The sequence below is a fragment of the Phascolarctos cinereus genome, unplaced genomic scaffold (genome assembly GCF_003287225.1).
Source record: "Phascolarctos cinereus isolate Bilbo 61053 unplaced genomic scaffold, phaCin_HiC Scaffold_8;HRSCAF=390, whole genome shotgun sequence".
Lineage (NCBI taxonomy): Eukaryota > Metazoa > Chordata > Mammalia > Diprotodontia > Phascolarctidae > Phascolarctos > Phascolarctos cinereus.
In genome coordinates, this window is record NW_027556291.1 from 44,667,296 (window position 1) to 44,680,137 (window position 12,842).

Genomic DNA, 12,842 nt, shown 5'->3' on the forward strand with positions numbered 1-12,842 from the left:
CATGCAGATGGTCTGAGCCTGCTCTATCTTTGGTCTTTGTGAGTTTAGTGCTGTCACTCAACCAAATTCAGCCATTTAGTACAAAAGGGCTATTTGGTGATAGCTCTGAACATGGAGGGGAAGCCTGGTGTGCTCCTGGGGGCAGGAGGAAAGGTTCATAGGATTATGTCAGAGCTGGAAGAGACTCAGATGAAAAAAGAATAAGACCTAGAAGAGACCTTAGGCTAGAAAATTAGGGGCTCTTAAACTTTCATCTGTCCTGAACGCCCCATGGCAGGCTGGTAAAGCCTATGGACCCCTTCTCAGAATAATGTCACTAAAATATACAATAAAATACATAGGATTACAAAGAAAACCAAAAGCTGGTGAAAATATTGATGTCATTTTCTTCCATCCAAGTTCATGGACCTCTGGAAATCTATCCCCAATCCCCTTGAGGGTCTGTGGCCCCAGCTTAAGAATTCCTGTTCTAGTCTAACCCTCTAATTTTACAGATGAAGAAACTGAGGCCCAGTGAAGGGTCTTACCCATGATAACACATGGCATCACAGATTGACAATTTGCAGAGACTTTAGAGGCCATCCATCCAATCCAATCTCCTCATTTTACCCATGAGGACACTGAGGCTTGGAGAAGGGGAAGGACTTGGCCAAGATCACAAAAGTAGGAAGTAGCAAAGGAGGCAGCTAGGTGTCCTCTCCCCATCACCTAAAGAAGCCTGAAGGAAAAAAGAATGAGTCTAACTCTTCAGACAAGCAAGCCAGACAGCTCCATGTATTGGGCTCTGCTTTCCCCTAGCTCTGTTCTGTTCCCTTAGCTACCATCATTGAGCTAGGAAGAGAGAAGATGGGGATGCTCTTAGAGTCCCAGACTCTAAAGAGACCTTCAGAGGCAATCTAGCCCAACCCATCCCTGACCAAGAACCCCCTCTATGACATCTGATGCAAGTGTTCAGCCAACCTCCACCTGAAACTGTCCAAGGAGGTGGGGAGCTCATGCAGATCTCCTGGGGAAGTCCATTTGTTCATTCTGTTGAGGCAACAACTGCCTACTTCCCTGGAACTCTTCTATCCAAGGCCTGCCCTTTGGGGTCAAGCTGAACCCTTGTCTGCAGGGAATGGCAAACCCTCTGGAAGGGCTGGCAAACAACACAGGTCTTATAAATAAGAGAGCAGAGACTGCCCTGAGCAAGATCATGAAATCGGCATGGCACAGTAGAAAGAATGCTAGATTTGGAGTCAGAGGACAGGAGTTTGAATCCTGGCTCTGCCATTTATTAACTACATGACTTTGGACAAGTCACTTAACCTCTAGGGACCTCAGAACCTTATTGGTAAAGTGAGGAGCAAGTGTTGGATCTTGAAGGCCCCTTCCAGCTCTAATCTCAAATAAGTTTGGCTTCGCTGATACTGGCAACCACCCACTTCTTCCTCAAACAACTCATTCATTCTGAGAGATGAGGTACTCAAAGTAGGGGATTTGTATTTCTAAAGACTGAAGAGTAGGGTAATTCTTAGCACAAAGATTTAAACTACTAATAATGGGATTGGTTGGGCCCTCCTGGAGATTTGAGGACAGGGTGCTGTGTGACCCTGGGGAAGTTACTTACCCCTGTTTGCCTCAGTTTCCTCATCTGTAAAATGAGCTGGAGAAGGAAATGGCAAAGCACTCCAGTAACTCTACCAAGAAAACTCCAAATGGGATCACAAAGAATCCGACACAGCTAAACAACAGCTGGTCCTGTGCTCCATGCTAATATAAAGAAAAGAGCACTAGACTTAAGTTAATGCAAAGATTGGAAAGCAGACTTCATGAGGATCAGTCTCCTTCCCAGAGGGGGAGCATTCTTTCCTTCTGTTCTCATTAAATGGGGAAGCAGGTTGCCATTGAGATGCTTCTTTGCAAAGAGTTAAGTGAATGGGAATCCTTCAAGTCACTTGCACAGGTTTGGAATGTTCCTGCCATGGCAGTCAATGAATGGATGCTCCTGATATCATGGCTAGATTCCTTGGGAACACTGAGAAGCATCTGTTCCTTTCTTATTTTATTAATAAAAAAAATCAAAACAGAAACAACTGAACATGAAATGATGGGGATGCCAGTTTGTTTTCCTTCTGGGACATTTTAAAAGGAGGCCTTTTGCCTCTTGGATGGCTTAGCCTTCAGAAAGTCAAAATGGTAACATATGTTTCCAAAACTTGCCCTGTGCATTTAACCACTGCCCTTATCCAAAGGAATGAGGCATTTGGGAGCCACCCTTTCCATAAACACATCATTCTTAGGTGTCATGTAGAAATTTTGTTTGAGGCTGTGAAGTATTTGAATCATAGATCATCGAAGCAAGAAGGGACCTTAGAGACCTTTTCATCCAAGCCCATTGCCTTGCAGGTGAGGAAGCTGAGGTCCAGAGAGGGGCAGAAACTTGCCCAAGGCCACCCAGTGAGAACTAAAACCCAAGTCTTCTGACTTCCTATTTAGCAGTCTTTCTACCACACCTTGATGCCACGTCTTACCTATACCCGAAATTTGCATCCAAAACAGCTTTAAGACCATTCTATAGTGGAAAGAAAATTGTCCTTGGAAGCAGGAGACCTGCATTTGAGCCCCGATGCTGCAGCGTGCTAGATGTCTAATTCCAGGTAGGTCACTAAACCTCCCTGGTCCCTTGTCTATAAAGTGGGAATGAGAAGCAGTGAAAAAGAGCTGGCTTTGGAGTAGGGGAGACCTGGATTCAAGTCCTGCCTCTGATACCAGCTGTGGAGTCATGGGCAAATCACTTAACTTCTCTGGACCCCAGGCAATTCTCTAAGACCAAGAGTTAGCAGCAAATGGAGCCACATTCATGGAGGTTGTCTCCCACACTGATGAAATCCAGAAGTGCTTTGGAAACATTAGAGTGTTAGAGAAAGAGGGTCTATTGGATATAACCTGTGCGAAGAAAATGATTCAACACAACAGACATGGATTTGGTGTCTCCTACGTGTAAAAGCAGCGGCGTCAGGCCGTTCAGGTCCTGACTCGGACAAACTTAGCAGCTGTGTGACCCTGGGAAAGTCTCTTAACCTTCCAGAGCCACAGGTAACTCTCTAAACCTGTAAGATACGGAGGGACCAGAGGACCCTCAGTGTAGATTGAGAGCTGGACAGGACCTTCAAGGCCATCTGGTCCAACCCCCTCATTTGACAGATGAGGAAAGTAAGATCCCAGGATGGGGAAGAGATTCGTCCAAGGTCATACGTAGGCTCATAGCTCTAGGGATGGAAGGGATCTCAGGAGCCATCAAGTCCCATCCTTTCCTTTGATAGATGAGGAAACTGAGGGTCAGAAAAATAAAGTACATAGCTGAGGCTGTATTTGAACCCAGATCTTCCTGACTCCAGGCCCAACCCTCTATCCACTGTGCCACCAGCTACCTCTTGGGCAAGTGACTTGCCTAAGGTCACCCAGGTAGTAAATGGCAGAGCCAGGATTGGAACTCAGGACCTCTGACTGCAGCCTATGCCCTTTCCACTGTACACACCATCTTCCCAAGAGGTTGCAGCACCTTGATGGATCCTGGGGTCTTTGGGATACAAAGATAAAACACTGATTATACTATAAAATCACTAATGGACCTTACTGTGCTCAGGAAACATGAACTATTCTTATTCCTGTAGAGAGTACTCAGCTCTCATTTCCTGTTTGGGAGCCAAAGTTTTATTGGGATGAAATCTGGTTTTTTTGTGGAAAATTCTTGGCCCTCCAGCATAGTTGACAGAGGAGGGTCCCATACATTTCCCTTGTGGGAGAGAGTCCCACACCCTAGCATGGGAGTGGGCCATTGTGGTCGTCCAGTTTGATGCTCATCGGTATGTGCAATTCTTTCACTAGTTCTTCCCCTATTTGTCCAAGCCCAGTTTGAGTCTTGAAACAACAATTCAGTTAAACATGCATCTATTCAACACCTCCTCGATGCCAGGCCCTGTGCCAGATGCTGAGGAGACAAAGACATAAAGGCAAAAGTACCTGCCCTCTGAGAGATCCTATCCTAATGTGGGAAAACAATATATGCTTGGGTAAGTCAAAATACAGTACGTATGAAATCAACACAGTGATTTCTGGGTGTCGGGAGATCACTAACAGCATGGGGCATTAGAAAAGATCTCCTGTAGGAGGTAGAAATTGGGAGTTGAAGCTTGAAGCTGTCTAAGGGTTCCAAGAGGTAGAGGTGACGAGGGAAAGCATTTCAAGCAGGAAATGTGCAAAGCCATGGAGGTCAGAAATGGAATGGAATGTACAGAGAAGTAGGTCAGTTTGGCCACAACATAGAGTATATAAGGGAAGTAATGGGAAATCAGTCTGGAAAGGGAAATTGGAACAGGATTGTGAAGGGCTTTAAATGCCAAACAATGCATTTGATCCTAGAGGTGATGGAAGCTGCCTAAGCGTCTGGAGCAGGGCTGTGACAAAGTCAGAACGATACTTTAGAAATGTCAGTTTGACAGCAATGTGGGAAGATGGCCTAGAAGGCTGTATTGTCCCCTTCAAGGCAACTTCCCAGTTCCCAGTCATATAGGTGAGCTGGGCCCCAGAGGCTATATGAGTACTCCCCTCAGAGTTCTAGAGGAAACCTGAGGAGCTAGAGGATTTCTAGTATCATGGCTCACGAGCCCCAACCTGTGTGGGGCTTCCATTCATTAGCCAGTTGATATCAACCAGACAGCCAGAATTAGTTAGCTTTTAGTGAGGGGTATTTATTTAGGTCAGGGGTGGGGAACCTGTGGCCTTGAGGCCACGTGTGGCCCTCTAGGTCCTCAAGCGCAGCCTTCTGACTGAATCCAAACTTCACAGAACAAATCCTCTCGAGGCCACGTGTGGTCTCATAGATTCCCCACCCCTGATTTAGGTAGTATAGTAAGAACAGTTGATATAAAATATTCCTTCCCAAAGTCTGGCACACACTCTCCCGCAATTACATACAGAGTCCAAAAGAGAGTAGGCCAAATCTTAGGGAGTACATGAAGCAAAGGGGTAATATATAGCTCTTAGGTGGACAGAAGTCCTTTTCTCCCTTCCCAGAGTCCTCAGAAAGTTCCCCTGAAATATTTGTAGCTCTCTACTGATCCCCAAGGGTCCTTTTAGAGTCTTGAAGCTGTACTTTCTGCGCCAAAGAGGTCACACTCCCTAAAGCTGCTCTTTTTCCCTCAGCATATCTGGTTTGTTGTCTCTCAGCTCCCACCTAGATACATTATTTGTTATGGGTTCAATCTCATAACATGGTCAGTGGGGAAGGGAGGGTAGAGACAGTGTGACCCTCCCTCTATCCTACCCCCACCCCTGCTTGCTGCAATCTGCTTACAGGCACAAAGGCCTACTTCCTCAAAGTGAAACCAAAGCTTCACTCTCAAAGCAGTGGCTTGAATTCTTCTGCTGGAATCACCTTCTCTGATATTCAAGGCCCAGAGGAGTATCTTATTCTTTCAACCAATCCCAATCCCAATATGTTATCCAATTTTATTCAATGTCTGAAAGCATTTCATTGTTGACCCTCCTCGCCTTTCCAGTCTTCCTACTCCTCATTCACCTATCCCACCCCAGTCCCTGCTCACACATACTTTAGGGCCCGGTGACACTGGCCTCCTTACTATTCCTCTCATAATACCCACGCGTCTCCCAAATCTGGACATTTTCATTGGCTGGTGTTCATGCCTGGAATGCTCTCTCTCCTCATGTTTTCCACCTGACTCTGACTACTTTCAAATCCCAACTAAAGTCCCAGTTTCTACTGGATGCCTTTCCTGATACTCCATAATGACAGTGTCTTCTCTCTGTTAAGTATCTCCAATTCATCCTTATCTATATAATGTTTGTATATAGTTGTTTCCATGCTGTCTTCCCCATTAGACTATAAATACCTTTGGGGGGGGGGGATGACTATTTTTTGCCTTTCTTTGCATCCCCAGGGTTTAGCATGGTGCCGACACAGAATAGGCACTTAATAAATGTTTACCAACTGACTGATCTTGTCAAACAGGCAATAAAAATATCAAGGTGTAGAGCATTTTGTTAATTACATTCATTGGGATGGGGTGCAACCTTTTTAAAAGGAGAAGAGACTAGAGGCAGGGAGACCAATGAGATCATTGCACTTCCCTTACAAAGCTCAAATAGACCTGCCCAAAGGGAGATCTCCCTTCTTAGAACTCTTGTTGCATTTAAAACCCAAAGCACATGGGTTGCTGCAATCTGCTTACAGGCACAAAGGCCTACTTCCTCAAAGTGAAACCAAAGCTTCACTCTCAAAGCAGTGGCTTGAATTCTGGACTATTCTGGAATTCATCTCCCCAGTCAGACTCCAAACTCTGTGAGAGCAGGGGCCCTGCCTTCTACATCTTCATGCCCTGTACTGTTAAATATATGGTTGAGCACTTAATAAGATATGGAAAAAAGGACACTAGACTGGGGACCAGGGGCAGCTAGGTGGTGCTGCAGTGGATAGGGTGCTGAGCCTAGAGTTAGGCAAACTCCTCTTCCTGAGTTCAAATATGGCCTTAGATACTTACTAGCTGTGTGACTCTGGGCAAGTAAGTCACTTACCCTTGTTTGCCTCAGTTTCCTCATCTGTAAAATGAGCTAGAGAAGGAAATGGCAAACCGCTCCAGGATCTTTGCCAAGGAAAGCCCAAATGGGGTCATGAAAAGTCAGACAAGACTGAAATGACTCAACAGCAACAGCAAAAGCCTAGGGACCAAGAGGTCTGGGTTCAAATTCTAACTCTCCTACTTGCTAACATGTGTGATCTTAGGTAAATCACCCCACCTCTCTGGGCCCCAGCTATTCCTCTGTTCTCTATGGCCTTTTAAGGTCCCTTCCATCTCCAAATCTATTATCCTGAAATCTTATGATGATCCCTAATGTACCATAATCAGGAAGACAGGCAATTGGTCTATGGAGCCAGAAGACAGCAGCCATTAAAGACAGGACTGCCTGAGGAGGGCACTAGACCCTTATAATCTCAGAGTCTAGCCTATAGCCACAGAACTAGTCCCAGCTTCTTGTCCTCATACTGCAAATTAACTCTACTATCAGGAGAGAGAGCAAGAGATCCAAGCAAGAACTTTTCCTAACAGAGTAGCCCCTTCTTGGCAGAAGTCTGATTTAGTGGGCTGTGCTGCACACTGCCTGAGATCTTGAGGCAGAGTTTACATCAAAAGGCTTGGGCAATGCTAGTCATATCTCTTTGCTACATCTTGTCATTTCTCTCTCTGTAACATCTCTTGCATCTGACCCCTTCTCACTGCTCACATGGCCAGCATCCTAATTCAGGCCCTTAGCACCTCTTATCTGGACTGTTATAACAACATCTTAATTGATTTTCCCGTCTCCTCTCTCTCCTCTTAAATTCATCCTCCACACAGTTGCCAAGCTGATTTTCCAAAAGTGAAACTTTCCCCAAACCTTTCCCCAACCCCCACTTAGTAAACTCCAAAGTCTCCCTACCACCTCCAGAATCAAATATAAACTCCTCTGTTTGGCATGTAAATCTCTTCATGCCCTGGCTCCACCTTACTTACACATTATTGCCTAACGTGTACTCTATGGTCTAACTAAGCTGGGTCTCTTGCCTTTCCTCCAACTCCTATCTTAGAGCTTTTGCACTGGCTATCCCCCATGCCTGGAATTCACTCTCTCCTCACCTCCATCTCTAAGAATCCCTTGTTTCCTTCAAGACTTAGCTTAAGCACTACTTTCTATAGGTAACCTTTCCTGATTCACCCCAGAGCAGGGGTTCTTAACCTTTTGGTGTGTTATGGACCCCTGTGGCAATCAGTATGATAAAAACCAATGAACCCCTTTTCAGAAAAATGTTTTTCAATCATTGAAGGAAATGCTAAATTTAGAAGTTTGTGAAAATAAAGATGCCTTTTTTTCCTATCCCGCGTCATGGAGCCCTTGAAATCTATCCATGGCCCAGATTAAAAACCCCTGTCCTAGGTCTTAGAGCCCTTCCTCACAAAATGTTCTTGTATTCATTTGGTATACACTCCATATATGCTTATTTATTTACCTGTATGACCTCTTCCTTGATGGACATGAGGACAACTCCTTGAGAGCAGGCATTGTTTCATTTTTGGATCCAGCACAGTGCCTGCCCCAGAGTAGGCATTTAAGAGATGCTTGCTGGTTGACTGATGTGCCAGCACCTTTTGAGCCTTTTCTAGCCTCTCTTGGGGGACATGCCTGCGTCCATGCTCACAGAACGCTGATGCTAAACTCCCCATGTTCTACCAGTCTACAGGGCTCTATGGGTGCTGGAGAGCTCATCACCTATGGATGTGGCCACTTCTATTTTCCGATAACTCTGATTGTTGGGTGTTTCCTCTTCATGTGGAGCTGAAATCTGCTTGCCAGCAACTTCCCCCCATTGCTCCTAATTCCGCCCTCTGGGGCCAAGTAAAACACAGCTAATTCCTTTGCCACCTGATGGCCTTCACAGATTTCTTTGTGTTTTGTATGCCATATCCTGGATGACCTGAATCTCCACCAACTTTATGAAGGGGCTGACTTGGTGCTCTGAACATGGTAGGACCCTAATTAAAGGTTTTTGGATTGAATTGAATTGCAAGTGAGTTCTTTTGTCAGAATAGCCTCAATCTCTTTTAAAGCGTCTTAAATTATTACCTTTTAAATTCACAAGCATTTCATTTTCTCTCCCACCCTGCCCCCACCACATACACACTGGGGAAAAAAAAGAAATACAAAAAGCCTTGCAACACATATGCATACTCAAGCACAACAAATTCCCACATTGGCCATGCCCAAAAATGTATGTCTAATTCTGCATTTCGTTCAAGTCAAACAGCCTCATTCCCACTGCTACAGATAATAACAACTCTTGTTTCTCAGGCATTCTAAGGTTTCCAAGGCATTTTCCTCATAGCAACCATATGAGGCAGGGAGTGCGAGCATTATTATCTCCATAGTACAGAAGAGGCCAGTGAAGCCCAGAGAAGGAGAATGGCTTGGCCATTAAGTCAGAGCTGTCATTTGAACCCATCAGTATGACTTAGTGAAGAGGGCCCTGGACTTGGAGTAAGGTCGATCTGGATTCAAACCCTACCTTTAGATACTTACTAGCTGTTTGACCTGAAGCAAATGACTCCCTCTTTGTAAAATGAGGGAGTCGTACTGGATGGCCTCTGAAGTCTCTCCTAGCTCCAGATCTGTGATCCTCTGTATGACCTTGGGCAAGACACTTTACTTCTCTAGACCTCAGTTTCCCTGTGAGGAGGTTAAACTCAATAACCTCTAAAATTCCTTCCAACTCTAGGTCAGAATCCAATGACTCCAAGTAAGGCACTCTTTTCACCATAACACACTGCCTCCCTGAGCCAGGAGTAGGGCCAGGAGGCACAAGACTAGTGTTCAAATCCCAGCTCTGCCATTTACTGGCTGTGAGACTTGGGGAAAATCCCTTCCCTGCTCTGGGCCTCAGTTTCCTCTTCTATAAAATGACAAGGCTCAACTTCACGGGCTCTAAAATCCCTTCCAGGACTGACATTCTAAGTGGCAGCTCTTGCCAGAGGCAATCCTGGGGAATTCCTGCTAGGCAGCCCTGGCCTTGCATTCCAGTTCATTTTCCCAGTTGCGGTACTTTATTCTGAACAGGCTTGCCAACCATTCATTTCACGGAGATCCTCTCAGGAAGAAGGAATGGGAGCTAGAAGCAAATCTGTTTGGACCTCTGTGCACAAGACCTGGGAGAAGGCAGTTGGGAGTGGGGGTGGGGGGGGGAGAGGGGAGGTGGAGCTGGCCCAACTCCATTGTCTCAGCTTCTCAGAAACAGTTAGTGGCAATGCCTAGAGAAGGGGCCAGGGCCCTCTGAGGGCCAGTCCAGCCCCTCAGGAGCCTCCTGCATCCCAGGAGCATTCAGATCATATGATTCTTGAATCCTGTGATTCTGATTCTTAGGATTCCTTAAGGAAAGGATCTTAGAGAAGTCTGGTCTAACCCCTTTATTTTATAGAGAAGGTCACTTAGGTGCAACAAGATGATGTGGCTTCTTGCCCAAGATCATAGGATGATAAAATATATAGCCACGAGGAACCTGAGAGACCATTTAGCCCATCCCCTCATTTTACAGTGGAAGAACATGAGACCCAGAGTGGAAAAGTGATTTGCCCAAAGTCGGGTGAATCCATTCTTCCTCCAAACTCCCCAGTCTCTCTTGATGACATCACTAAAGTGTGACCTCAGGCCAGCCTCTGGGACCCAGTTTCTTCATTTTTAAATCAGTCAGTCAATCAACAAATATTTATTAAGTACTTCCTATGTCCCAGGCACTGTGCTAAGCAGTAGGGATCAAAAGAAAGGCAAAAGTACAGTCCTGGCCCTCAAGTAGCTCACATTCTAATGGTGGAAACAGCATACAAATAATGAGATATGTAAGAATTGAAAAGAAGGTAATCCAAGGGAAGATACTAGCAAGGGGTAATGGGGGAGGGGCAGGGTGGGATTTGAGCTGAAGCCGGGGAAAGTAAGAGGCCATTAAAATAATCCAAATGAAAGGCATCGAAGGTCCAACTAGAGGGGTGACTATGGAAGTAGAAAGAAAGAAATAATACAAGAGATATTTTGAAGGTAGAAATGACAAGGTCTGGCAACTGATTGTATATGTGAGGTGAGTGCAAGTGAGAAGTCCAAGAAAATACAAAAGTTTTGAGTCGAGGTGACCGGGGGAATGGTGGTAACCTTGACAGTAACAGGAAAGTTGGGAAGAAGGAAGGAAAGATAATGAACTCTGTTTTGAACACGTGGAGTTTGCAATGCCCACAGGCAGTGATGTGCTAGAGCCAGCTCAAAACTGGCAAACGCTATAAATCAGGGCTTTGATTTACTGTTTTGTTGATTTCTAGACTTAAGAAAGTGATGGAGAAAACATTAATGATGCAGATTAAACTTTAAAATGTGTCAGTACTTTTTTTTTTGTTCCAGAGAGCTGGTTGTTAAACATTTACCAACATATCCCTACCTATGGAATTTTTAGTTCAAGATATCCAGTAGGTAGTTGGTGATACTGGAGCTCAAGAGAGACACTGGGACTGGACATATAGATATAGGAAGCATCTGAATAGAAATGATAATTGAATCCATGGGAACTGATGGGATCACCAAGTGAGATAGTATAGAAAGAAGAAGGCTGAGGACAGAGACTTGGAGAACATGGTTAGTGGGCTTGATTTGGATGAAAAGCCAGCAAAAGAGGCTGAGAGGGAACAGTCAGACAAAAGTAGCAGGAGAGCTAGGAGACGACAGTGTCATGAAAATCTAGAGAGGGTATCCAGGAGGAGATGGTGACCAACAAAGCAGGCTGCAGAGACATCAAAAAGGATGAGAACGTGAGAGACCATTGCTAACTTTGGAGAGAATGATTTCTGTTGAATGAGGTAAAGTCAGAAGCCAGATCACAGAGTGTTTAGAACCCAATGAGCAGAGAGGAACTGGAGGTATCTTGTATAGGCAGTTTTCTCAAGGAGTTTAGTTGAGAAGGAGAGGAAAGGTAGTGGCAGTAACTATCAGGGATGATCGGATCAAGTGAAGATTTTCTTTAAGGCTGGAGGAGACATGGGTATATTTGTATCAGGGAAGCAGAGAAAGAGCCAATAGATTGAGAGAGACTGAAGATATGAGACAGTAAGGACAATGGTGTGGAGGATAAACTAATGAAAATAGAAGGGGATAGGATCAAGGTTGGTGTTTGTAAGGAGAAGGGCCACTTTTTCTTCAGTGTCAGAAACAGTCATCTTCCTGAGTTCAAACGTGGCCTCAGCCACTTACTAGCTGTGTGATCCTGGGCAAGTCACTTCACCCTCTTTGCCTCAGTTTCCTCATCTGTCAAGTGAGTTGGAGAAGGAAATGGCAAACCACTCCAATATCTCTGTCAAGAAAACCCCAAATGGGTTTACAAAGAGTCAGACATGACTGAAATACAACTGAAACAACAACAACAAAAAATAGGGATAATAATAACCCCTACCTCACAGACTTGTTGTGAGGATCAAAGGAGATAATATTTGTAAAGTTCCTGGCATATATAATAGGTACTATATAAATGCCAGCTATTATGAATTAATTAGACTGGAGTGAAAAAAGATAGGGGGGGGGAATGTCTGAGTGATATGAAATGAAGAAGGGAGAAAAAGGAACTCTCAGTGAATCAATATTTTCAGTCAAGTACAAGTCAAGGTCCTCATCTGAGAGTTGGGAGGGAGGAATTGCTGAGGAAGGCTAGGAAGGCTGGAAGGGCCAGGGCCCTCTGAGGAATGAAAAGGTGTAAGGAGTGGAAGTGGGAATCAATTAGGGAAGTGCAGAAGGATTGCCTTGCTGTTGTGAGGGCCCAATGGAGATTATGTAACTTAAATTTATAGTGGCTGCAATCAACATGGTTTCCTGATTTCTTCTAACTCTACTCATTGGCAAATGAATAGGTGAATAGGAGTGAAGGAATCAGATGATGGGAGCAACTGAAGATTGGAATTTGGCAAGTAGTGATTGGTGATCAAGGGAGCGAGGGACTGTAATGTAGGGAATAGTATAGAGTTGAACTGATTTACCAAAGGGTCTAGACAGAGAAGGAGGGAGAGTGTAGCTGGTATATGAGATGATAGCCTGGGAAAGAATTGAAAAGTTAATATAGGCCACTGTAAGGATGAAGAGCAGGATTAGGGATCATAAGACAGAATTGATGGGACTTGACAAATTATTACCTTTGAAGCATGGGGTAGAGGAAAGAATCAAAGATGATTCCACAGTTTTGAACCTGGTTAACTGAGAGGATCCCAAATCTTCACACAGAGAAACTC